General features: G+C 45.5%; 1 protein-coding gene and 1 pseudogene across 1 annotated transcript in view; both read left to right on the forward strand.

The window, feature by feature from the left end:
- The window catches only part of LOC147703347 (PDZ and LIM domain protein 7-like), a 163,605-nt gene that overhangs the window by 46,217 nt on the left and 90,781 nt on the right, over nucleotides 1–26,607 (forward strand). The gene's annotated exons all lie outside the window — the stretch shown is intronic.
- LOC147703348 (small Cajal body-specific RNA 14) lies at nucleotides 14,430–14,558 on the forward strand (annotated as a pseudogene).

Here is a 26,607-nt window from a genome sequence, read left to right on the forward strand (position 1 = left end):
TATTTATTTTGTTTTGAGTAGTGTGTAATTATGTTCTGTGTAATTATGTGGCGCTGAGTGGTATATGGAGTGTATTTATGTTGTGTGATGCAGAATTGTGTTCGAATTTTTTGGAGTTATGTGGCATGGTTTGGAGTGGGTATTATAGGTAATGGTGTTGAGTTGGGTAATTGCGTGTCATTTTGCAAAGTTGAATTTATTTTGTGGAGTGTAATTATGTGTTTCGGAATTGAGTGGATCTATGTGAGATGTAAATATGTGGTGTGATATGTAGCTTGGAGTATAATTATGTGTAGTGGAATTATCTGGAGTTGAATTGTGTAACAGTTTGGGATAGAGTGGAATTAGGTAGCAGAGTATTATACGAAGTGGAATTGTGTGGGTTGGAGGGGAGATGAATTATGTGGATTTTATTTTACTGGTTTGTAATTATGTGGCATGTAGTGGAACGATGTTGAGCGGAAGTGTGTGTAGTTGAATTGTGTGGCATGTCATTATGAGATGTGAAAATGTAGTGGATGTATGCGGCATGGATTTGTGTGTTGTACAGAGAGATATAGGAAGCGAGATACTGAATTAGTGAATTTGGGAGTCACGCTTGCCCTTTGCCCCGGGCATGCGCTAATCAGCGACTTCGCCTCTGCTGCGCCCTTCATCTTCCCGGGCTGCATTTATAATAAACTGGGAAGGCTTGTGTGACGTCAGATGCATTCCTCATACAATCTGAAGCCTACGTGAAAGCTTGTTATAAAGTTGGCCTGAGCCCATTTGACCATAAGGATGTTAATAGATCTATTCCACTAGAGTGGCCAACCCATGCCATTACCAGGCTTGCAAACTGCAATTAGGAGCAGTTTTGAAAAGCCTCTGATAATTGTGCCGATAATAAAAGGTCAGCCACTCGTATTGTTAAAGCATTTAAACGGCTTTCAGCCATCCTTGTTCTGTGGCCCTGCACATGAAATGTGGAAGCGAAAAGCATGTGCCAATCACCAATTATTAGCCAATGTCCAGGAAGCACTTCCCGAAGCCACTTTCTTTACTACTGCTGCAGTCTGCACCACAGCTTAAAACCTCTATGCCTAATTCACATTATTCAAGAGTAAAAAATAAACACAATAACTCCATAATACTCTGATAAAAGAATTCAGTATACAGCGCCTGAAAGCAGTAGGTGCACAGAATCATAGACACGGCGTCCGTGTTGTCTCAAAATCGTACGCAGATAGACATGTTTAACAAATGTTGATGTCGTTACAAACTAAGATGAATGACGGACATTGTCTGTTCAGATGTTTTGAAGGCGATGTTTTTTATATGTGTGCACATTTCGAGGTGCCAAGTTTCTGTCATGCTTTGGCATGCATTCCTTTTTCTTGGAAACTCATGGTTCCATCGCTAAATGTTAGAGGGAAATCAGCAAAGATTGTTTGTCATTGAGCTTGACTTCTTGAAGCAGTTCTTGCTGCTGATTCCAAATCTGAAATAGGATTATAATTGAAACTAGCAGCATAACCAAAGCTACAAGAGTAATGCTAATATGCTATTTCATATGTATGTTATTAATCAATAATGATATTTAGAGCCAAACTTGTTAGCACTTAATAATAATGTAGCAGGCAGGCAGGTCTGAAAGTCTAACCAGGTAGGAATGGCAATACCACATCATAGGAGTAGTCGTATTGCATGTCCAATTGTATGAAGAGTTGGCTTCGAAGAGTCATATCTGGAAACGGGGACTCCAGAGATAACCATACTTGCTGCTAATACAGGGTCCCCTTACCTCCTCTGTGGCCACAGTGTGTCTCGTCCGCGTCTGGACTCAGAGTAAATGTAGGAAGTGCTGCTTCCATGCCAGCCTGACATAAATGGCCAAAAGGAAGTGCGAAAGTGGGAGCAACCATGTGACCTCAGCTCAGGATAATATGGCAAAAAACTACAAAGCTGACCTCTTACGTGAGCCTAGTAACTGAAAGGAGGATCATATCGCGCATATGCAAGACCAAGACACGGAGGAAAAGACGATGCTGCGAATGCACGTGTATATGTGGACTACAGGACCTGTGTGTTTGGAAACGCACAGGCCAGTTTAGTAAACAAGAGTTAAGACAGCGGTAGAGACAAAGAAATGTGATGGAGAGAGAAAGTGAGTGATGTAGAACGGGAATAAAGGAAAGGGGAATATTGAGGCGGAAATAACGACGACGATGAAAAAAAAAGGAGAAATAGGAGGCAGAGACGAAGAGAGCGAAAGGGAGAAAGAACGCAAGCCAGTAAGACAAATTGAGAGAGTAAACATGCGATGCGTGCTCTGTGCTGGGGGAGGGGGAGGTCCATTAGCCTGTGAAACTCGCGCCGGCAGGGAAGAAAAACTAGAGAGAAGGGGGCGGGGGGTGATAAGCGTGAGGCGAGACGGCCTGGCGGCCGTCAAAGTGAAAGCCGTGGGCAGTGAATAAATTAGGGGAGGAGAAATGCCTGAGGCACAGCGCACGCTGGGGGATGCATGTGGGAGGGAGGCTGGTGGCTTTGATGTGCACGCGCTTTTTAGGTCAATGCGCTTGCACATTGAGCTTGCTTTTCACGGGCACAGCATCAAATCCCCGATAGTTAAGCTCTGGTTAGGCCCCAATATCTCTCGCAAGCTCAATGCGCAAACGCATTGACAGGCTCGACCTAAAAAAGGGCAGTGCACAGATCTGGGGAGAACTTTATACCTGTATGCACAGGTCACCCAGGACAATCAGTTTGCGCTCTCATTCCATTCAGTTTCTCTCTTTTTGTGTTTGTCTCTTTGACGGAGCATGGGTCAAGTACTGATTAATAATGTCTTTATTAGTGTCCTTCCGCTGCTCAAATTCAGATTGAGGGACTTTGAGTCTGTAGCCAAGGACTTATTTAATGTTTAAATGCTCCAGGGCGCTACTGCAGTGACTGATTTATTTAATGTTTAAAAGCACTTTCTTCGTTTTCCAAGTGGAACCTTCACTACAATGTTGCTTTTATATACTCCGGGGCGACACTGTAGCCACAGGCATATTTAATGTTTAAAAGCATTTTCTTTCTTTTCAACTTGCAATTTTACCTTTTTAATAAAGCAATTCATGCAACTGCATGTCTTTCTCTGATGTGACTCTTCTGTGCGCTAACACTGTAGCCACGAAAAACAGTCCGTGCCACTGCTTGTTTTTATTTGATGTGCCTCTTTTCTGTGCTAACACTGTAGTCATGGACTTATTTAATGTTTAAAAGCTCCAGGGCGATACTGCAACTACTGACTTATTCAATATTTAAATACACTTTGTACGTTTTCCAAATGCAATCTTTACTACAACGTTGCTTTTAGAACTTTAAAAGTGACAATTTGCTCACAGACTAATTCAATATTTAAAAGAATTTCCTTTTTTTCCAGTGTGCAAATACACTTTGTTCATTATCCAAATACAATCTTTAATGCAACGTTGCTTTTATATCCTCCAGGGTGGCACTGTATTCATTGATTTTTTTAATGTTTAAAAGGATTTTTTCCCTTTACAATATGCAATTAAATTTTTTTATTATAGCAGTTGCGTGCTATAACTGGCACCACGGTAAGCACAGGGTCCCATACAATGCCATACAGTGACAGGCCATACCATGCCAAATCATACCATACAGTGCAATAACCAGCTAAGCAGACTACAATCATAACAAACACGATTAAGGGACTTGCAGAGTTTTTGAAAGTTGCCAGCACACTGAAAACCAGAAAACTGCCTGTATGTCTCTCCAACCTCATCATCCACCACACTGCTACTCACTGAGGTCCATAACCCGATAGCCACACCTCAGTGGTGCTTACGCATGACATGAAAACATTTCACACATAAGACCACAAAAGCAAAGAAAACACCCTTGCCAACCACACACTCTACATGACTAGAAGAAGTGGTCTCCAAGTTGAGTCACTTAGGGGTATTGAGAAATGTATGTCGTGGGTGTGTTAGTGTGTTGTTTGGGTATGAGTAAGAGACAGATAACGAGTGGGGTATTGAGTGGTATTTTGTGATTTAATATATTTCTTGTTGCGTTTTGATGTAATTTCTGTGCTATTTAAATGCCATTTTATGTAATTTTGTGTAATGTAGATGGTTTTCATTTAAAAATTAGTAAATATGTGTTGTAATTTGTGTACAAAAGTATGAAATGTATATGATAAAAAGTAATTTAAGAAGAATAAATAAATGTTTGAAAGATGATTTTGGGTGAGTGATTTTGTTAGATTCATTCTTGTAGATAGGATTAGCTGGAATGTTTATTTACGATTACTCCAGCCCAGCGTGCCTGTGACTAGTATCAGAACTCTTTGTCGAACTCTACCGGTCCTTCACAATTATTTTGGTTGTACCAATGCTTATATCTAGTTTTGCACCTTCCAGATTGCCCCTTGCATCAGAACTGCACGTTTTTGTCTTGTCGTAGTGTTACTAGGTCATGGAGAACAATTGGTAATCTTTGAACCACATCATAGCCTCACCAGCTGGTCTTGATCAAGTTGAGGGTCTCCCAGAACAGTCTCTGTGGAAAAAAAACTAATTTGCAGAGAACCCACTGCTATTTTGGGGTGACTCCTGTAGAATAGTTAATGGGAGAGAGGGAGAAAATTTCTCACTGCCTCCTCTCAGACAGCATGAAGGTTTTAGAAATTCAGGACATGGTCTTAAAATATTCGCTGTACCTATCATGTGTGTTGATAGTGCTTAAATTCAGGGGCATAACACAAGCCCCTGCCGCCTTGAGAACTCCACCCCTTCAGGGACCCCCATTGAGGCCAAGGTCAATGAATATATGGGAGACTCAGAGGCCCCTTCTTAGATTCTGCATGGGGGGCACATGCCCTACTCACACACACACACACACACCTCGCACTGATGATGGCGACCATTTTTCTCCGCATCCATCAGGCGCTGTACTTGATGCATGTAACCTGGCACTGAGTTTGTACTCAACATTTATGAATCTCATTTTGAATTAGAGCAGTTTCTTTTGTCGTAGTGAAAAAGGTCCGCAGTTTATCACTGGCTTCCCCAGTCTCCCAGTTGCCAACATGGATGCCACCAGCATATGTGTTTGATGACTTGTGTCACTCCCTGGAGAAAAAGGTGGATCAGGAGTATCACAAGATGATCGTTTGCCAGCTGTGCCCCTGTAATCTGTTTAATCCGGGCCATTATCTCCTTCCCAAAAATGGACTTTGACAGAGAAGAACAGGTGCACAGCATGCTACTGATTACCGTCTCCCCAGCATGCTGGAGGTGGGGCACAATTCATTACTCTGAAGATGCATGGAGTGTAAAACCACAAAAAGCCACACTTGCAAGCATTATCTTTGATGAGGACAAAACTTCAATGTACGCTGCACTAGTGGCAGGTTTTGGTGCCCCTCACCCAAACATGAATATGTCTCGCTTAATCTTCTATGACGATATAATCACATGCTTACATATTGAGTGGTGGATGAGGAGTTCACATCCTATACCTGTCTTGACAAAGTGTCCCCCGAGTGACTGTTGTCCAATTTGAGAATATTGAAAATGTCTTCAACCATGTGGCCTTCATTTTGAGTTTTGTCTCTCTTCAACCTGTAAGGTTCCTCTTACTTCTCCAACTTCATAGATGTTCTCTTGATTATCGATTGAAATCAGAAATATCTTTAACCAGAGTCGAGGATTGTCCACCCGTTTTTGTCAGGCCCTCCCATCTTTTGTGCAGTGAAACATCCCCAACTTGGCCTTAGCAATAGCGGATTATTCCATTGTGTTGATCGACATGTCTGGTAGTCTGACTTGAATGTCGACTGGACATAGCGCTGAAACTGTTTGTCTAGTAGCAGGCCCAAACTTCCATAAAACAAAACTATCATCTAATCAAGCAAAACCTTTTTTTTTTTTAATGTAGTCATAGGCCTTCCCCAGTCTGTTTTTTCAGGGATTTCTGACTGTAGGTCTAAGGAGTTACACGCCCATGTTTAAGGACTACAATGCGTTTTTTAGTTTTTGGGGGCATTATACCTACTTTTGCAGGTGAAGAAGAACACATTTCTAAAAGATCAAACCTTGAAATGGCAGGGTTCCGCTCCATGCATGGGACCTAAGATTTCCCCATAGATCATTGTTACAGTAGTCACAGGTTCATTGTTCCTGCAGTTGGGGACTCTGTGTGCCACTGTCTATAGGCTCTGGTCTCCTTCTGTTCCTCGAGCCATTGCTTTCCACACAGAACTTTGTCCAATTCAAGGGTATTGCTGTCTCGTCTTCACTGTTTTGCTCACTGATGGGTTGGAAGGCCCTTGTCCCTTCGACTGGACTTGAGCCTGTAGGCCTGCAGTCGTTCAGCCATGGTACTGTGCTTGAGGGATCCTGGTGACCCTCACTCTCTGGCTTCAAGATTTCAGGGGTCGGGCGTACCGGGCATCTTCTGAACCCCTCTGCCTCTTCCAGGAGTCCAAGGCAATCATCTGAGGGCCATGTGAAGGAAGTACCAGCACGTGGCAGTCCTCGCCTTCCCTCTGCTACATCTCCAGACTCTCTATCAGGGCGCAAGTCCTAAAAAAAGAAGTGGGGGGCTGTCACCGGAAGTGACGTCACAACAGGAAGTGACGTCACGAAAAGGTGGCTTGCCCCATCGGCTCATTGCCTCCCCTCGCTCACCCCTTAGATGTGATTGCATCTGAGAAGTCGGCGCGTGAGCAGCATCCTGTGAGCTCCGATCTCGTCTCAGACAGGCCGAAGAGTGAAGTCCAGCTGTTTGGCAGGGGGGATGGCGTCCACCCAGTAAAATAAGTGGGGGGACGCCGTCCACCCGCCTCGTACCCTGACTCGAGCCCTGCTCTCTATGCCGTAGAGGTGTGGGTCTCAGTTTTCTCGAAGGGACCCCTCCTCAGGACAATGGTTTCGGTGCAGCATGCTGGGACTGGCTCTTCCACGGCCTGCACCCCTCCAGAGTCATTCTTGGTGCAGGAGAGCCTTCTCTTTGATGGAATCCCTCCTTCCAAGTGAGACCCCAGCACTTCTTCTGGTGGATATGGTCGCCGTCAAAAACAGTTTGACAAAACCTCAAATTCCAGGACTCCATGACAGCCCTCTCCTCGCTCTGCACCTGGCTGCAGAGCGGCCGCCATCACAGCCAAAATTAGTTCCAGTCACTTCACTATTATTCACACTTCCAGTGTGTTTTGTTGATCAAGCGTAAAGCCCCCGCTTGTCACAGCCTACCATGTTTCTTCAGCTCCCACAAACCACAGAAGGACACGCGACGTAGGCAAGGCCCATACCTTGGCGTCTGTGTGCACTGTGTAGGTAAAAGGATATGGTGGCGTGGGCTAGGCCCTGAGAGCAACTGAGGGCTATTCTGCTGCCGTTAAGGGGAGACAGAACCTCAAACTACTCAAAGGGACTGGGAGCTGGGCTAGTAAGGGTTTACCTATCTCTATTACACGGAAGAGGCTCCCGGATAGCCTGGGTGCCAAAGGAGTTTGTCTCTCCCCTATTGGCAAGAAGAGGGGCTCTTCTGGCAGCATAGCGGCCATAGGTGCTGAAACAGCTACCCAATCAAACTTATTTATTTATTTACCTACTTTATCTCAGTAAAGTGCGTTGTGATTTCTCTTCCCGCAACTTAGCGACCTGGCTCTGCACGTCTGATAAGAAATGACTCACAGTCACGGAAATCCTGTGCCTTTCATTTAGCAAAACAGTGCATTCTGGGAGTTGTCGTGCTTCGCTACTGTACAAAATTGATTCGGTGCCAGGTTGCAACGGTTAAAGCCCTGGGCTGGTAACTGCTGCCAGGTATGTGGCAGCGCAAGCTCTGAGGGTGTTCTTGTATGAGTACACCCAGTTCCACTCCCCCCACCCCTTCTTATCCGGAGAGCCAGAGGGAGCTTTTTAGTGCATCATGATAGGCACACCTTACGTTACATCCCTGGTGACCTGATGCACCGAGATGAGTACACCCTGACCCTCCGTGTCCCCCACACCCTCTCACTAGGGTCTGGATCTCGAGATGAGCACGTAGTGCCCACCCCCGCCTCTGAGTGAGGGAAGGCAGCAGGTGAGGGAATATCTTTGGCTGCTGCAGCTGTTCGTCTTCAGTGCTGCTGCTGCTGCAGAATCGCTGAGCTCAGGTGAATGGGGCCTAAACATAGCACCCACTGCCCTCCACCTGGTGGGAGGCTTTGCATACCCCCTCTGCTCACTGCTGCTCTCTACTATCCACAGTCGTAACCACCGCTGCTGCCCACCACTGACTACCATCTGCACCATTCAGCCTCACTGCCACTCGCCACAAACCAGCCGCCGCCATTGCGCCTCCCCACAAAACACCATCCCCACAACCCACCAGCAACGCAAAATACTGCTAACCACTGCTCCACCACCAACTACCACCAGGGATCGCTAACACCACCGCTTCCGGCAATTCCTCACCAATTAATCCAAGTCACTATCATCACCAACTGCATTTGCCATTTCTTACTTTTATCTTATTTACTGACAAAATGTTAGCAGTATTTGTATGTGTCATTCTATTTATATAGCACTTACAAACCCTGACTAGGCGTTGGCATTTTTTTAACCTAAAATACTGCACATTATAGCAAGATGTTTCCCATTAACAACAGCCGCTCGCCAACAGCCTTTCGCCGACAATACCACCATTAGGCCCATTGAAGGCTTGAACATATACTGCCACTATGGTCATATCAGCGTAGCCTGCACAGCACGACTGCAACAGCACCTTCACCTTTACCAACGCAGCATGACTCATTTCAGCATTGTCTATGCAGCACAGATGTCACTGTTCTGCAGCATCGCCAATATGCATGGCTCTAATTTCAGCACTGACAATGTAGCATAGTTGTCAGTGCAGCACCACTGTCTATACTGCATTAGGATTATAGGACAGCTACAAATGCAGCATGACTGTCCCTCCAGCAATGGCAGTGCCGCATAAGTATCGCTTCAGCATTGCTAGCGTAGCACAAATTGCATTGCAGCATTGCCAATGCAGGAGCACAATCAGTTAAGTATCCCCTATGCAGTACGAATGTCGCTTTAGCCTCGCCAGTGCAGAATGACTGCCTTTCAGCATTATCAATACAACAAGGATTTCACTTCCATCATCACCGCTTCAGCACAACTGTCACTGATCTTCAGGAATCACCAATGCAGCCCAATTGTCAATTCAGCTTTAGAAGTGCAGCATTACTGCCATTTTCAGCCTTGTCATTGCCGCATGACAGTCACTGCAGCATCGCCAAAGCAGCAAGACTGTCAACGCAGAATTGTAGGTGACGCACAACTGTCATATCAGCATTGCCAATGCCACACAACTATAAACACAGCCAGGGGCGGCTAGCACGTATATGCACCAGTGGGACGGGCGGGCGGGCAACTGAGTGGTGGGTGGATGGGTGTGTTCATGCAGGCAAGGGGAGTGACAAATATATTTTTTTAAATCACTTGCATTGCCTGTTGCACATTCACCGTCTTCCTTGGTCCCTCCTCTGTCGGCTCTGCGGGCTCCAGCTTTCAGGAAATTCCACTATCCAATCCTGGTGCTACTCTCATGCCCAGCATGAGAGCAGCGCCAGGATTGAATGGAGCGTCCTGGCTGGATGCTCCTTCAGGCCTGTTTAGGCCGTCTAAGACAGCTGAGTGGAGAGCTGCAAAGTGGGCAGGTCACTGTCACTTTTCCAGATCAAAAGAGACTGCCAAACTGACATGCGTACTTTGGAGGGTCCATCTTGCTTCTCCAGTCCTCTATGCTGCCAATCGGCACCAGAGAAGGACACACTCCCATTTATGCCGGCTGGAGGCTGCTGCACCCTAAACATGACAAATAAAATGGCAATGAAATAATTTCATTGCCATTTTATTTTTTACATATGGGCCCAGATGTAGGTAAATCACATTTACCGATTTTGAAATACCGAATTTTACCGATTCGGTATTTCAAAATCGGTAAATGGGATGTAGGTACCAACATCTGGATTTGTTACCGATTCCTTAAAAATTCGGTATTTACCGATTCGGTAAATACCGAATCGGTATTTGCTATTGAATCCTATGGGCCTTGAAGCCCATAGGATTCAATTCAAATACCGATTCGGTATTTACCGAATCGGTAAATACCGAATTTGTCAAGGGTGCAGGGGGTGTTACTTTGACACCCTCTAGCACCCCCAAAACGGGCATGTGTGCAATGTGGCACACAGACATGCCCTAAGGGCACGTCTGTCTGTCACATGGCACATGTGTACATGCACAGATGTGCATGTACACAGGAATCGGTATTTTACCATGGATTTGTATTCCATGGTAAAATACCGATTCTGAAAGCCATGTGCCAATGGAAAATTGGCTACCCACATATCAATCTAGCATTTTCGGTAATTTTACCGATTCGGTAAATATTACCGATTCGGTAAAATTACCGATTCGGTAATAATACCGATTCGGTAAAATTACCGAATATGTGCACCTACATCTCCATAGCCCTTTACCGATCGGAAATGGCAGAAAATCGGTATTTTCGGCCGATTCCGATCGGTAAAGGGCTTCCTACATCTGGCCCTTAGTGCTGTTGCAGCGAGTGGCGATGCCCCCTCGCCCTCACGAAGAAACCACTGCTGAACACAGCATCATAAGGGCAGCTTGACTGTCACCAATGCAGCACAACTGTCACTGCAGTATCGCCAATAGACCGGGCAGAAGTCCTAAAAAAAGAAGTGGCGGGACGCTGTCATCAGAAGTGACATCACAACAGGAGATGACGTCACAAAAGTTGGCTCCGATCTCGTCCCAGAGAGGCCAAAAAGGTGAAGTCCAGCTTTTGGCAGGGGGGACGGCGTCCACCCTGTAAAATAAGTGGGGGGCCGCCGTCCACCCGCGTGGTACCCCGACTCGAGCCCTGCCAATAGAGCTCGACAGTCACTGCAGCATTGCCAATATGGCATAACTGCCAACGCAGCGCCACTGTGATTGCAGCATTGTCAATGCAGTACAACTGTCACTGCCAGCTTTGCCTCTGTGACATGATTGACAGGGAAGACTATAGTCAGTCAAGATTTTCAATGCTTCATGACTACCATTGCAGCTCAATTGTAACTACTGTATTTCCAAAGCAGCACAAATGTTCCAAAAACCCAATCATTGTCTCACTGCCATGAATTTCTGGAAACACATATCTACATTATCTTAGCTTCCTTGCTGCGAGCAATTCAGGTCTGATCACTGCCAGAGAAAACAAGCATTCACAAAGACAATAAGTCTGGCACTGGCTGTTGGAATTTTGGCTTTTCAAATGCTTGTTTTCTCATGATTTTTGCAAAACGTTATTGTTGGAGAAGTTGCTGGGCCTTCATGAATCTACAATAAAAAAAAACGTTGTCTAAAAGCAAAAGTACCTAAATCTCAAAAGAACAAATTGACCTAGTAGCCCCTGGCACTTTGTATGTGGATGTGCTCCTTGTGAAAGGGCAAAATGCCGTCACTCACAGTGAAGTTAGCCAATGGCTGAAGTGGGTTGAACCATTTCCCCATGCTGGAATGGGCCGAAGCAGGAAAATGTGAATGAGACAATAACAGACCAATGGATGAAGAGAGCTGGCTAGAAACCCCTATAACTAAGTATATTGTACATATAATTTTAGAAAGACAAAAAATTCCACAAAAAAAAACAAATCGAAAGGCCTTGGCTGAGGCCAGACCTAAAAATATGAAGCTCCTTGACTGTCCTTTGAAAGCTGATGTTTTCAGGAGGTGGGTAGACTAGTATGAGTAACACAATGCGACACAATTTTGTATAACGGGTACAGCCTCAAACCAAATGAAACAAGGTTTCCTTTATGCTAAGAATAATCTTAGAAATACCCATCTGCCTCAAGACCTGCCACTCAGGCACCCACTGATCCGCTGGCGGCATCCGAACACAGACATCAACCAAATAGCCCCCCCTCCCCAGGCTGCCCAAAAAAGTAGCCCACAGCTGGAACTCGGAAACCGGCCCTTCGGCCATTGACAGGGTGCCCGCCTTGCCAATCGGACCCTTACTGCTGACCTTGATAGCGCTATGGAGCGCCGAGACAGGCTGCTCCCATCAGTGAGGCACTGCTCTCATGCTGTTGAGAGCAGGGTCCTGATTGGTCAAGGGAGTTTCCTGGTGGCCGACTGCAGTGTGCCGAGGTCCTGAGCAGGAGGTCCTGTTGTCAGGCAAGTGTTTCTTTATTATATTTTAAATTTATATTATAATATATTTTAAGGTTCCCTCCTTCCTTCCAGTGGATGCCTGTGCCGGATTCCCAAAGAGTCCCAGATGTGATCTTCACTCTTTCTTTAGGGGGATGGGAATCACAGTTGGGGTACACAGAAGAGATGGATGCTAATTCGCTAGATCGTACTACCACAGCCAGGCAGCTTCCTGGGCACGGGCACATTCAGACGCTTTTTGCTGTGAATTCTCAGCTATGTGTGGCAATTCCTGTAATCTCAGACATGGTGCATGGTGATTTGTCGCTTTAAAATCACACTCCTTTAATTATCATCAGCTCAATTGCGGCAGGTCAAACATTCCAAAATTTACAGAGGAGAAATGCCCTCTAATTGCTTTTACATGCAGACTTTGGTGCAGAAGGCACAAATATCTGCAGCAATCGATGATAGATACATTTTATTTTGTATAGTTAATTAAAACCAATACAATCGTTGCATTTAAAACAATTTCTTAAAATATGGTGAGAATAGTCTGTGTAATTGTCCTTATCAAAGCAGCAATCGATGAAGTTAAATGCCTGAATTAATCACAGCCACATGCAATCGCTCAGCGTCACATCCCAGTCCATCGTTTTTCACCTACTGTTTTAATTTTAAGTCTGTTCCTTTTTGTCTCAAGGATAGTCTTGTGAGTGCGAAGGCTAAGCTAACGGATCCCTGTTTGGATATTTTGACATAAAGGAATTCTGAGGATGTGTTGTAGTGTGTGAAAGTTAAAAACTAAGTCTGTAATATGCTTTTGACTTCAGGCTTTAAAGTCATGCCTCAGTAAAGCATTAAGGTTACACCCAATAGGGACAGCTCTATTACCCAGAACATGGGGCATTAAACAATAGCAAAACCACAATGGTTCTTGGACCACTTATTTAACAACCAACACACACAATTAAGCAAAAGAAAAGGTCCCCACAAAATACCGACAAATCTTATTGTATTGTTATATCGGAGCCATCGTTTTTTGTCACATTGTATATACATTTTTTGGTATATGTTTTTTTAGTGTACCATTGTGGGCACGAATAGTTCGTTAATGTACTGATTGTTCTATTGTACTGTTATTTATGTGAAAATTGTTTGAAACAACAAAACCTTTTTGCTTTGAAGACATTTCTTTTGTGGGTACCATCTTTTCTTTTGCGTAACTGTATATGTTGTTTGTTAAGTAATGGTCCTCTAACCTTTGTGGTTTTGATATCATTAAAACATTATCGCATAACTTTTTACTTGCCCACTGTTGAATGCCCATTTCAATGAGTTTGGGGCCCCATCTAGAGTGCCACACAAACTTGTTTAGTTTACGGTTGATTCTTAGTCTTCCACGGTTTGTTCTTCTGGCAGCATTCATGTAGGTTAGGATAACTAATAGGGAAAAGCATACTGTTTTGAAAATTATTTCCAAGTGGATGTAGTTTTAGTTTGTTAGGCCAAATTAGGTAATTAATGAGATTAGCATGAAATCGTAGGTGCTGAAATGAGTTGGCATGGGATTGAGTTTGGGGACCCCAACGGTTACCTGAAAAGCTTCTGAGAAGAAGGTGCTAGAAGTACATGTTTGTTTTTGGGGGGGGAAAGTTGAAAGCTAAGCGCCAGAGAAACATGGCAATCAAAAAGGTAAGCAGAGTGCATTGGTTTACAGTGTCAAAAGCAGAAGCGTCATGGGGGGTATACAGTGAGGCCTTTTTAGGTCTCCTGGCGTTTAACAGTGCGTCAGCGCTGTGTCCGCCAGGAGATCTTTTGTTGCTGACTATGCTTCCCAGGAGACAGCACCGGCCGCGCGCAAAGGCGATCGGCGTAGGCCACGCGCGCGCGAACACGCTCAGCTGCCGTCTCCTGGGAAGCTCCAACACCCTACATGCATGCGCATACGCAGAGACACACACACACACACGAGCGCCCATGCACGCATGCACCCCCACATAAAGAGAACTCACCCCTGCTGTCGCATACACACACACGTGCACCAAGCGCCCCCGCCCCCCGCGCCGCCCCCCCGCCGCCGCCACTTACCGCTACTCCGGTCTTCAGCTGCCACCGCGGGGCTCTCTCTAGGGCATGGGCTTCTCTCCGTGGGCGCGGCTTCTCTCCGTGGGCGGTTCGATCCCCGGCCGCTCCTCCTCACACGTGGGTGTCCTCCCTGACGGTTGCATGCGTCAGTAATACCATGTGACCCCAAGGCAGCCACGTACAGCAACGAGAGGGGGCCCACTGCCGACAGGACCCCCAGGTGCCTGTGCTACGGCTCCCTACAGCATTTTAAAGGCGGCGCGAGGACGCCGCGCGAACCTGCACCGAGATATGGAGATACTGAGACAGGAAACAAACCAAACGTTTCCACCGAAATTTGTACAGACTGGAGCAGTGCGTAGGTTTCAGTGCACGCGCGTGTGTGTAAATAAGTGCGAAGTGGGGATGGGCAGGCCATTTTACAAGCATGCAAAAAACACTTTGACGTAAAGGCTCTAGGTTCTGTAATAACTACCTTCAAGGTTGAAGCAGATGGTTATGAAGCCGGGCTACGGGGTTCGAGTCCTGGCAACGGCTCAAACACCCTGTGTTTCCGTGGGGGTTACTTTGGGCTGGCATACGCGCGCAGGAGATAAATTAGTGGAACGGGGGTTAAATGGTTTCCGGTTACCCTGTGTGTAAACGAAGAAAGGAAATACGTGCACAAATACGTGCCATGGCTTATTATCTCCCCTGCGCAAGCCGACCCCTGGTTTTGCTACTAAAAGTTGGTTCTTAGTTATAAGCTGCAGGAATTTGCTGGGGGGAAACAGTTTAATGTGAAAAGGGTGTGGCGCAGCGGCTAGGGTGGCTGGTTCTGAATGCTGGTTGAACGGATCGATCAACGGCAGCAGGTTACCGCAGCACCATGTGACATTTGCCAATAGCGCACTTAATGTAACGTTGTTGTAAAAGTGAGTACACACGTTCTCAATCTTGGGGTAATTGTCCCAGTTGAAAAAAACACAAATTACGGCAAATGTTTTCCCCAAGGCAAACGTACGACACAGTATGCCTGCAGCACTCCCAGTGCAGTAAATTGAGACAATAGAGAGCTTCAGGGTAGTGGTCACGGAAATTCTATGCGCAGGAGTAGAGTCGTAAGTCCGTAGGTAGTCACTAACATATTACGGCGAATTCCAGGCGTATTGTATGTGTATCTTGCCTACACCAGAGGGTGTGCGTGTAGAGGGTGGGCCATTAAATAAGAAAGCTATTTACAAATACGGGAAAGCTGGACTGTAAAAATTGCTTTCTCACGTATGTTAATTCCGTACACATCGTCAAATACATTGTCATGCTTAGGTTACACAGAACGTGCATGCTTTTCTGCCCCCCTTCCCTCGTTGTGCCTGCTAGTCCCTGCTTGTGACCCGGTTGCTGTGTTAGGTGGGGCTAGGGGGAGGGTGGTGGGAGGAGTCCGCTGGTGGGCAGGTGTGTGTGAGGGTGCGGTAGAAGCACTGCGGGAGAGAAGCTATGGTCTGGAGAGCACACACCAACCACGGGGCAAGAACTTGGAGCAAGAAGAAACCACAGTGACGCCCACCCTCAGCACCACTGCTCTCACCCCAGCACCCACGCATTTCCAATTGCTGTTTCCCAAGTTTAACCTGCGCGTTTGCCAAAAGAGCTCTATTCTGAGCCCCGCGTCCATCTGCTCCACCCCCTCTTGTGCCCTCAGCTCTGACCGGTGCCTGGGTCCGACATAGCGGCTCTTACCCCTTGGTCATCAACTCTTGCCCCGTACCGCCCTCTGACCTCAAGCAGGGCATTCGTCCCTTGCCACTTTACAAAAATGTCAGAAATACAAATACAACTGGATATCATTTATTTACCTTATTGGCTGGGTAACCTGGCTCATAGTTGACTCTTCATTATTCTAGTTTTAGAGAGGTTACTGCCAGTGCCTTTGAAGATATATTTCTACATGACCAACAGGATGTATCAATACATCTAAGTCCCGTAAATACAACACAAATTACAATAGAAATGCTATAGGTGTCACATTTTCAAAAGTTAAAAAATATTGGCATTGTCATACACAATGTCAATAACTCAAACTTTAATGCTCCGAGATCTATTGCACTGCAAATGCTTGTTTTTGTACTCGTGCGTGGTGAGGTGCCCTCGGGGGAGGAGGAGGCCGTTGTTTTGGGTTTGCGGACAGTCACAGAATCGAAAGCAGACTTTCAGTGAGTGTTTTTTTTCATTTATTTTTTAAATCGATTGTTATGACTATGCTTTTGTCCCTGCCTGTTCAGCTTCATTACAATAGCGATTGCGAAAGCTATCAATTTCAGTGCTGCTTTTTCTTGCAGCATTTACCATCTTTATACAACAATTCAGAGTTTGATAACAAATTAATGTAACACATTGTAATATACAATGCCAATAGCTCAAACTTTAAAGCTGGGAGACCTATTGCATTGTAAATGCTTGTTTGTTTTCTAATGAATTGCCGAAGGAAAGGACAGCTTCTCCCAGTAGCTACGATGCCACCCTGTGCAGGTATTACACATGTGAAAAGTGACAGGTGTTTCCTTTTTGAAAGTCCCAAATAGGAGGATAAAACCATTAAGGTGAAAAAACCTCCTTAGCAATCCGACAATGCTTGCTTCAATATAGAATATTATATTGAAGTAGATAAGCCAGGAACCAAACTTCCCCTGACATCTGGAAGAGAGAAGAGCCTCATCAATGGATTGAGTAGAAGATTCCAAGGGGAATCCAGATACAAAGTCAGGGACAAAAATATAAAGTAAGTGGCCGATGATCAGATGAAAAATAGGGAACCAATTTGTGGAGATGCATCTTTCGGTCATGATTGACTCCCTTGTATATGGGTTAAACAGGAACTGACATCACAGAAAAGACACATACTTCATCTTATATTGGGACCCTCCAATGGTGTTCTCTGAACATTTTACTATCTAAGGGTAGTTTATATGCCCGACCACGCCTCTTCCTTGTGAATCATGGTATCAGCTGAAAGTGCAGAGGGTAAGATCAAGTTTGAGATCCTTGACTACTCGCTACATTCCACAGCTCCACCACCCATCTGTATCAGCTTTCACCGATTGCTGATTCCGCCCCCTGTAACTGTCTACATAGAATGAATCAATGGGCCCCAGGCTACAAGGGTATCCAGCTACGTGCTGTGTGCTGCGTCCAGCAACACACTGTCTGGGTGAGCAACACATGCACCCTCTTCCTCTAACCGCAGAGAGCCTCTGGTGAGTCCTGGGCAGAGTTGCGAACTCAGGCAGTATTATAAGGATCCTCAAATATTGACTTTACGTATGAGCATCTGCTTGTAACATATGCATATGGGGGCTGCATCTCACTGGCCTAAAGCACACTTGTGTACATTCGTGATTTTGATCAGACATTGAAAGCCAAAATTTGATAAGATTAAGGTATGTTAAACTTTGAGTTGAAGCATACAATAGCAACATTTTGAATGACTAGTCCTGTTAGGTTAATTCGGGGTCACTTCTTCAGTGTTGAGAATAACACTGCATACGAATTAAAGAGATTTCTCTTAACTATGCGTACAATTTAATGCACACAAAGTTCTTATACCCCGATTATGTTACACCCAGGAAACTTTATTACATAGTTAAAAAGCAGACTTTTCAAAGCAGTGTGATTCTGTTGTTTCAGGTGAGAGGATTGTTCAAAAGGCGTCTGTAGTTTGAGGGGTTTTGTGGATCTGGCGTGATTTTTAGGAGTGTTTTGATCTGGATACTTTTTTTTAACTGTTCAGGCTCAACGGAATTTACCATCTGCCAAATCTACTTTAATACTCACAAATTATTACAATTAAATGTATAAAGTTTCCTAGACATAGAATTTGAGTATATACATTTCTGTTTGTATTTTCTGGACACCACGTTAATTTGTAGGCTCCAATCAAGGGTTATTTTTTAAACTCAAATATTTAAAATTACCTTGACATATATTAGTCGTTATTCAAAAATATTATAATTTAGAAAGAAAAAACTGAAATCTCCACACAAATAAATCTCATCAAATGTCCACCCACTTTTCGGATTGCACTCACTTTGCTTATATCAGATTTCTTTTCCAGATTTAATTAACAAAGAGTTGATGAGTATGTAGGATTTTCCCCTGTGCTGCTCAGTCTCTGTTCAATATCGTGTTTTCCTTCAATTTGCTTATCCATTTGCTTGCCTTTTGTTATAAGAAAGAAAAGAAGTACACATTGCATTAGAAAATGTACAAACTTCAAAAACGCAACCAAATTGCAATGCATACAGAAAATGCACTCTTCGGTTTCCTTTTTTGTAGTTTTAAACCCGTTTCTAATGAAATATAGGTACTTTCTAAAAAGCTGCCATAAATACGAGGGATCAAATTATTGGGTGAGGCTGTGGGGTTAGGGTGGTTGGGTGAGTTACATCAAACAAAACGACAACGTTAATTTTAACTGAAAAAACACTAGTGTGTCAAGATTCTGGTGCCAAAACTACAAATAGTCAACATTAATTTGGGGAGATTATAACAAAAGCTTCCAATTTTCTAATTTTACTGATTTTTACACATAATAAAAACAGAATAAAAACATTGTGTTCACCGTCCAATTCCTTTTTAAAAACTAGAAATACAAAAAAGTGGTGTTTGAGTGACTGTTCTTACTGCCACCTTATGACCACCAGGTTACTCTGTGCAGATTGCCAGCAGGAACGGATAAAAAGCAAATGAGATTTCCCTAACTAACTGTACCTGTGCGTATGTGACTTTATAAAGCTGGGGCCTTATATGAGAATATTGTACTATATACTTTGCTGTCTGTAATTCAAAAACTAACAGCCACACTCATCAGTTAACCAGCTGTGGAAATATACTCGTTTTTTTTCACAATACACATTTTAAATAAAGATAAATAGTGATCAGATGAGCCAAATGTAAATAAGCATAAATACAGTCTGAGGTACAAAAACAAACAAAAAAATAACATAAAACTGGAACCCCTAATTTTAACCTATACTCCTCATCACACTGTATTGCATTGTTTTATTGGAATTTGCAGTCACTCCGCCATGAATAGTGCCAAGGCGGCCATAGTTGGATGAAGTACCTTGAGCGATGCTTTTTGGGCCTTTGTCTTTGCCTGCTTTTGGTACCATTTGTAAGGTTTGCAGGTGTTCTATTGAGTGTTTTGTTTGTGTGACCTTGCGGAAGCCTTGATTATAAACGGTTTGCCTTTTCTGATTCTGTCATAATAGTGATCACGTCCACAGGTTTGAGTGCAGGTAGGTCTGGGAGCTAGGCTGACCCCATGGCAATCATCTTTAGGCTTTGAGAGCGGTTACTAACTGGGCATGCATGGTTTGGAAGCATGGTATGCAGAAAGCTTGTGAGCGATGCCCGCTCCCGATGTCCTCATGGTGTGATCTGTGTACGTGTTCTATATCAATTAATGTTTATGTAGCGGAATGCACTGTCTAGAGTATCATTATGTGTGTCAATATGTTTTTCTGTGTTTTGGTTCAATTATGGAAATTGCTATTTACTAGCAAATATAACCGCAGCATTAACAGCTCTGGGGTCCTCGCTGATGGTTGTATGCCAAATTCCTGAGGTTAATATCTACCTGTGCATATACCGCTCACTTATTATTGACTTCCAACGTATCGTCAAAGTAATCATCTGTAGGGGACTATAGCTTTGCGGTTCTTTAAAAATCCAATTTACTTTGCATGTATATCGGTAGCTGATATTGTTCAGGTCGATATTACAACTTCAGTATTGTGGTAGAACCCTTCCCTCGTGGCCATTACTGTCCTCTTCCCTTACCTGTGCCTAATTTCTTTTCCCCACTGATCTCTCACGACATCTGAAGGGGCTAGAGGTAAGGTGTATCATCAATGCTACATCTCTCTTACACCCTGCAATAGGTACTGATTACATATGACACCGGACGGCAGAGCCGGTCCTAGGCCTTCTGAGGCCCCGGGCGAAAGGGAAGATGTGAGGCCCCTCTAAGTGCCTTACTGCCTGCGCAAGTGCGCTTTTCCCTACTCTGCGGGGCTGGCAGGGGGCCCCCTGAGCGCGAGGCCCTGGGCAGCTGCCCATACCGCCCATGCCTAGGACCGGCCCTGCCGGACGGTATACACTCGGGCAATTGGTGGGCAACATTATTTGAGAAAGTGATTGGTCGAAGGATTAGTATACATTCATGGCGGAGGTGGGTGGACGCAGCTCTAATCCAGTGCCCACTGCAACTCCCCCCCTCCCCCCAAGCGCCTTCTTAATTCATAGGCCCGCTGGGCAGTTGCCTAGGTGCCCCACGAGCTTAGGGGCACCATGAGACCAGAATTTAACACAAATTTTCCATTAAACATTTTCATTCATTTCAGTGGTTGTGTAGGCAGAGCCCAGTGCACTGCTTTGCCCAGCCCCCCCCTGCGACCTTGGTTTGGGCAGCTGGCTAGAGGCCTTGCTCGTGCTCTGCAGAGGGTGGGGGAAGCTGGTGACAGCAATATCTGAGCTAATGCCCTACCTCTCTACCACTCCATCTGCAGTTCTTCCCCCTCATCACTTTGAGGGTGTGTGGGAATGGCACGCGTCCTATCACCACTCAGTGGCAGCTCAGCTGCCATTCTGTGAAGTACTCTGGACCTCCCCCCACACCTGACTCCTGCTAATGTCAGAGCCCCCCCCCCATGAAGGGGGAAGAAGGTACACTTGAAATCTACATTTACTCGAGCAGACCACAACCCTGACAGGCGCTGGGGTGACCGTCTCAGGAGCCGCGCTTCCTCGTCGCAGCGGCCATATTGTGGCGATTGCCCTCCGCGCTGGGTCCTCTGAGACTGCTCAGACTAAGGAGATATGTTCTTCTAGTTCTGTCCAATCCCCATCCCCCTTCAGAGTGCTCTGAGCACAACATCTGCTTCTCGTTACCCTTTTTAGCATCGGTGTGGATTTCTGTTCATATACAACGTTATGTTCCAGGAATTCCGGCTGTACAGCTGTGAGTCAGCAGGCAGTCACCACGGATAGACGGCAGAGTGGAGGAGAGAAGGCATGGCCTTAGGGTGTGGTGAGGCAATGGGCTGCTCTTGGCGGGAGTAGCGGTTCAAGACGGCAAGTGACTGCTCTTGTGGTACAATGAGGGCAAAGGTCAATATGGGGGTGGATACCAGGGTTTGCTACTTTCTCCAGCGGGCATCTGGAACTCCGGGGACTCATGCTCTCTGCATTGGGGTCCCTCATCCTAGGTGCTCTTGGTTTCCCTGCCCTTGGTGATTTTGCTATGGGGGTTCATCCTACCCCTGGTGCATGGGTTGTCATTGTCTCCAGACTTATTTCTCTCCTGGCTGCTGAGAGAAATGTGGTTGGTGTCCTGTGCTCTCAGCATCTGGGTCTTGCAATGGTTTAGCGTTGGCGGTCCTCCGATGTTCTCTTGCCAAAGCACCTTCTAGTCCTGAGGTTCTTTTACCATCAGGGTTATTCCAGCCCTTATGCTGTATCAGCACTTGATCGCCCAATTGCCCTCCTGTGCTCCACTTGGCTCTCGCTGTGTTGTCTGCTATCCTACCACCCACCTCTGTGTTGCTTCCCCACACCCTACGTGTTGCTTTCCACCACCTGGGGCCATGTTACTTCGACCTCCTCTGCCCACCGTGCCCCCTTGTGTTGCATCCTCCACTGTGTTTGCTCCTGTCCCCCCACCAGGTTGCTTCCTCCCATCCGCTTTAAAAAAATTTAAGAAAAAGATGCTGTCCCTGTTTTTTTACTTTTTAGTTACTGATCCAACAAACTGGTGCATTTATCCGTGTCAAATGCTGTTTTTACATTTCTTTATTAATAACATTGCACAGTATTACATTGCTCTTCTGTCATATACATGCTACAGTACGTCATTATCAAACCATGAAGAGCAACTTATTACTTGCCAATTTGTAGAACTATTCGCATATCACCTGCAATAATACAGTTTCTAAACATGTTATAGCCATTGACAGATTGCAATCTCATCCTCTTTCTTACCCAGCAGATCAATGTACATAGCAATGCTTCCTAGTATTATTAATAAGAGAAATGTATGTTAAATGAGAAAAGACAGAAACTACTAAACTGGAAGAAAAAAACCCTGGCTTGTTTTTACATTTCTTTTGCCATACTGCACATTATCAAGGATGCTGTGCAATCATGGCTAAAAAACATTGGCAAGGCCAATAGGTCCCAAATGCGAGACCTGTTGGCTCTGTCAATGCTTGTTAAAATGGCCTTTCTGTCTTTTTTTACTTTAATTATTAGTCAGGGATTATTACGGCAACTCTAGAACACTGTTTAAATTTATTTTTTCCTTATATTTGCTGCTTAAAGTATGCACTGATAAGGGAAAAAAATTACAGCTTTAGGTGATTTTCCAAATTTTTGTCCCAGGTGGGACATTAAAATACTAGTCATGCCTACCTGGTCCTAATGCCATCTACATCTGGGTATCCAAGAGTTCATGCTTTCTGGTCGGGGCCCCCTAGTGGCGTTGCTAGGCGTGGAGGCATGGGACAGACTGGGCCGGTTCCTCATCTATTTGCACTGTCAGGCTGGGAAGAATAATGTTGTTCCTCTTTGCAATTCACATTCTCCTTACTCTTGCATTCTCTAAGAGTATCTGCTTTATCGAGGATGGCCTATTTCTGTAGTTTGTTCATGCAGTATATTATTCCTGTATAGCGCATGGTGTTTAAAGAGTCGCCTCTATGTAACTGTGTGCCCAGGATGTGAGCGGGCCACGATTGAGAGTTGTGCAGTTCAGGCCAAATGCAGTTAAATTTCACACAGTGCCCGTCAGTGGGTCATAAAGTGGTCCAGAATACATGCTCACCCAAACCTTGGCAGAGAGCACAGACAAATAGTCAGATGTGTCAGTTGTAATTATATGTGAAAATATGTGGTAGTGCACAGCTGTCAGAACACTGACAGGGCTACCACTTTTGGCAGCAAGGGGGTTTTGGGACCAGAGCGACCTCCAGAGGACTGTGCGTTCTAGCTCTCGCAGCGCTAGTAGGGACCATGGCTGATAACCTGCAGGAAGGGGCGGGCATCCCGTAACACGCTACAAAGCACCTGCAGCAGTCATGCTGCGCGGGACACCATGTTTGGCAGCAATAGGTTTTTCAGCCCCCACAGACACCACCAACCCCAGAGGACTCTGTATTCCTGCTCTCCCAGTGCCACGACGAGGCTCCATTGCTGAGAGACTGCAGAAAGGGATGGGGAATCCTGTAACACGCTACAAAGTGCCAGCCACAGACCCACTGTGTGGAACGGGCTCAGGCGGAGCCCGGGACAAGGGCGGGCCTGTCCACGCCTGTCAAAGCCAGGATATGGCAGGGCCATTGTCTTTGATCTTCATCCAAATTAGCCCATATGCTATCAAGCACCCACTTTATTGGTCTTCTAAGGTATTGTACCTGTTACATTTGCACCTTATTTGCTGCGTAGTGCTTTAAAGGTCAGCTTTTTATATAGTATTTTCTTTTGCTCTGCTGTGTGCACTTTGCTCACTATGGGGAAAAGGAAAACTGTGATTAGCCCCTCGAACAGTACTACTCAATAGACCTGACCCAAGCACATGGCTTTGAACTGTGTTACTACTGACATTGAATCTTTAATCGAAAAGGTCTAAAGTATGCTGAACACCTGATATTTTTAGGAGGAAACCTTCGGCACACCCTACTCGTGTTGCATCACCCTCCCTGTACCACCTTTCTTTTCACTTGAGCCTGCACCTACCCCCATCTTAAAGATCAATCCAAAATCTCCTTAGGGCATGGAGGGTGTGTCTGGACAATCTTTCCCTGATTTTGAGTGCTCAAATAGGTGTGAAATTCGTCAGCCAGTGGATCTTGCAATCGAGCAATCTCAGAGCCATGGACCCCACCACCCCTCTGGAGGAAGCCCTCTGCCTCATCAATCTACTGGGTGATGAAGTTAAAGATCTAAAATGTGTGTGTATCGACATCAAGACCTCCCGGACCAAAGTATTTGAAGCAAACAATCTCCTCCCTCTTGCTCCTCCTGTTTGCTTGGTGGGTCCACCCTCCTCTACTTCTACATGCACCAGGGACATTGCCAGTCCGTAGTGGCATAGTGAGCAAAAGAGCAAAGGATTAAACCCAGATCTCTTGACTAGGGGTGAGTGGTTGAAAAGTTTCACCACTCCGTCCATCATTTTGTTGTGTTTGCTATGTTCGCCGTAAGCTGGCAAGGGTATGCCCAGACGTGAGTCCCTTGCTCACCACGCCACTGGATTCAAGCTAGCCTGGCTGATGAGGGGAGATACCCTGAAACCGGTCCCAGGATACTTGTTTCCGGTCCAGGGAGGACCTGACCTGGCAGTTCGGGCTGAACTGTTCCCATAGGGAACAGGGTCAAGTCTGGTTTGCACACGGCTGGGTCTTAACTGGAATGGCATGGCATAGGGAGCAAATAAACAATGGATTTAGACCCAGATCTCTGTACTGGGGGTGAATGTTTGACATTGTTCAGAGTTCCGTCCATCACATGTCCTTTCTTCATACACAAAGCAGCGCTCATGCTGGATTGCGCCCCCCTTTGCTGTCTCCTTCACTTTGAAAAATGCCACTTGGCTCTGAGAATCTGCAAGTCAGATACTAAGTCCAGAGTCGTATATTGTGTTTCCAACCTCCTATGTGCAATACGGTATATTGGACAAAAGGCTGTTGGGCCATGCACTTTTTAGAATAGTGTTCCATACATGTTAACGCTGTTTTGATACAAATATACACTGCACAGTACACTTTACTACATTTAGCAATAGCTAGTGCCCTGTGGGAATCCTCTACTATGTTTTTACATACTAACTGCTTGGACTGCATAGTGCTCCCTTGCAGAACCCTTGTTTTAGGCCACCAATAGAGGTGTTTTTCCATCAGGGAAATAGTTGGGGGTTATCCCGCCATGCCTTTTAACATATGCAAACAATACTTTTTCGATTCTTTTTTTCTTATGTGTGGCTGATGCATTCCAACCACCTTTGAAACTCACTGCCTCAATATGCTAGCTGTCTTTTTAGAGTACTATTGGACCCTTTAAGACCAAGAGACATTATACATGATTTAATTAAGGCCCATTGGTCAATGATGTGATCGACTTTTGATTGTATTTTCATTATTTTTGTCGTGCCATTTTTTTTTTAATCAAACACGTATTTTTATTCATTTTGTACTTTTATTGCGCTTGTAATCAGATGCACTATGATGCACTTTGATGGCTCTTCTGAGTCTAAATAAAGTTATTTGACGAGGATGATGACGGGACGAAAGTTAAAGAAAATGTATAAATGCACACGTACGCACAATCTTCATGATCACCCATTATAGTTGGCTCAGTCACTTTTATCCGTGGCTTCTTGTGTGCCGCATAAAAATCACATGCAGAGACGCCACTGGGGCCTCGAAGCCCCAATGCTGTTGGCGGGCGCTTTCCCACCTCTGAGAATCTCGCTGTGGGGGGCCCACAACATTGCTGCCCGCCAGGCAGTATTATTCCATGGGTGCTTGGGGCTCTCTTTGCTGCACCAATTCATCAGTTCTCATGGAACCAGGCCCCGAAGCCCCTCCCCCTCCGGCCTGATGCGCTGCCATCGAGGTTCACGCGCACAGGCCTCGGCACGTGCGTCGCCCTGTGAGGCGTCCGTGCTCGAGCCTCGCTCATCTGCCCGGAGAGCGACTACAATTAAGGCGGCTCGTCCGACACGTGAGCGAAGGCGCCAGGAATTCCAGGACAGAAACGCGGCCTTTTAAAGACTTGTTGCGTGATGTTGAAACTTGTCCGCGAGGCTTTGGACCGTGAGTGTTTAGACAGAGACTCTCTCGAGCCAACAGCGCTCCCGCTCCCCGGACCCTGTCTGAGGGGGGCTGAGTCGGCCAGCAGTCGGCCCCTGAACCCGTAGAAGGGCATGGTGGTGCCACCAGGGTAGTGTTGCCCATGAAACTGAGTAATCGGGGCCAATATTTTTTCCAAAAAGAATGGTCAATCGTGATAACACCGGTGTTGGGGCATGTAACATTAGCGCCTAACACCGGGTGGGTATTTGAGCCTTATTAACGCTCGAGTAAAGAAATTAAAATTAGCTAGGAGACCTTGGTTGCTGGTGCTAATACCCCTTTGATACTTCTGACTAAGCCTTGGTGTTAGAGATGCCTAGACATGCATGGCAGATGCACACTTACTACATATAACACTCTGGGATGCCATAGCTGCCGACACAACCGTTTTTAAAGTTACGCCTACA

The sequence above is a fragment of the Lissotriton vulgaris genome, chromosome 7 (genome assembly GCF_964263255.1).
Source record: "Lissotriton vulgaris chromosome 7, aLisVul1.2, whole genome shotgun sequence".
Lineage (NCBI taxonomy): Eukaryota > Metazoa > Chordata > Amphibia > Caudata > Salamandridae > Lissotriton > Lissotriton vulgaris.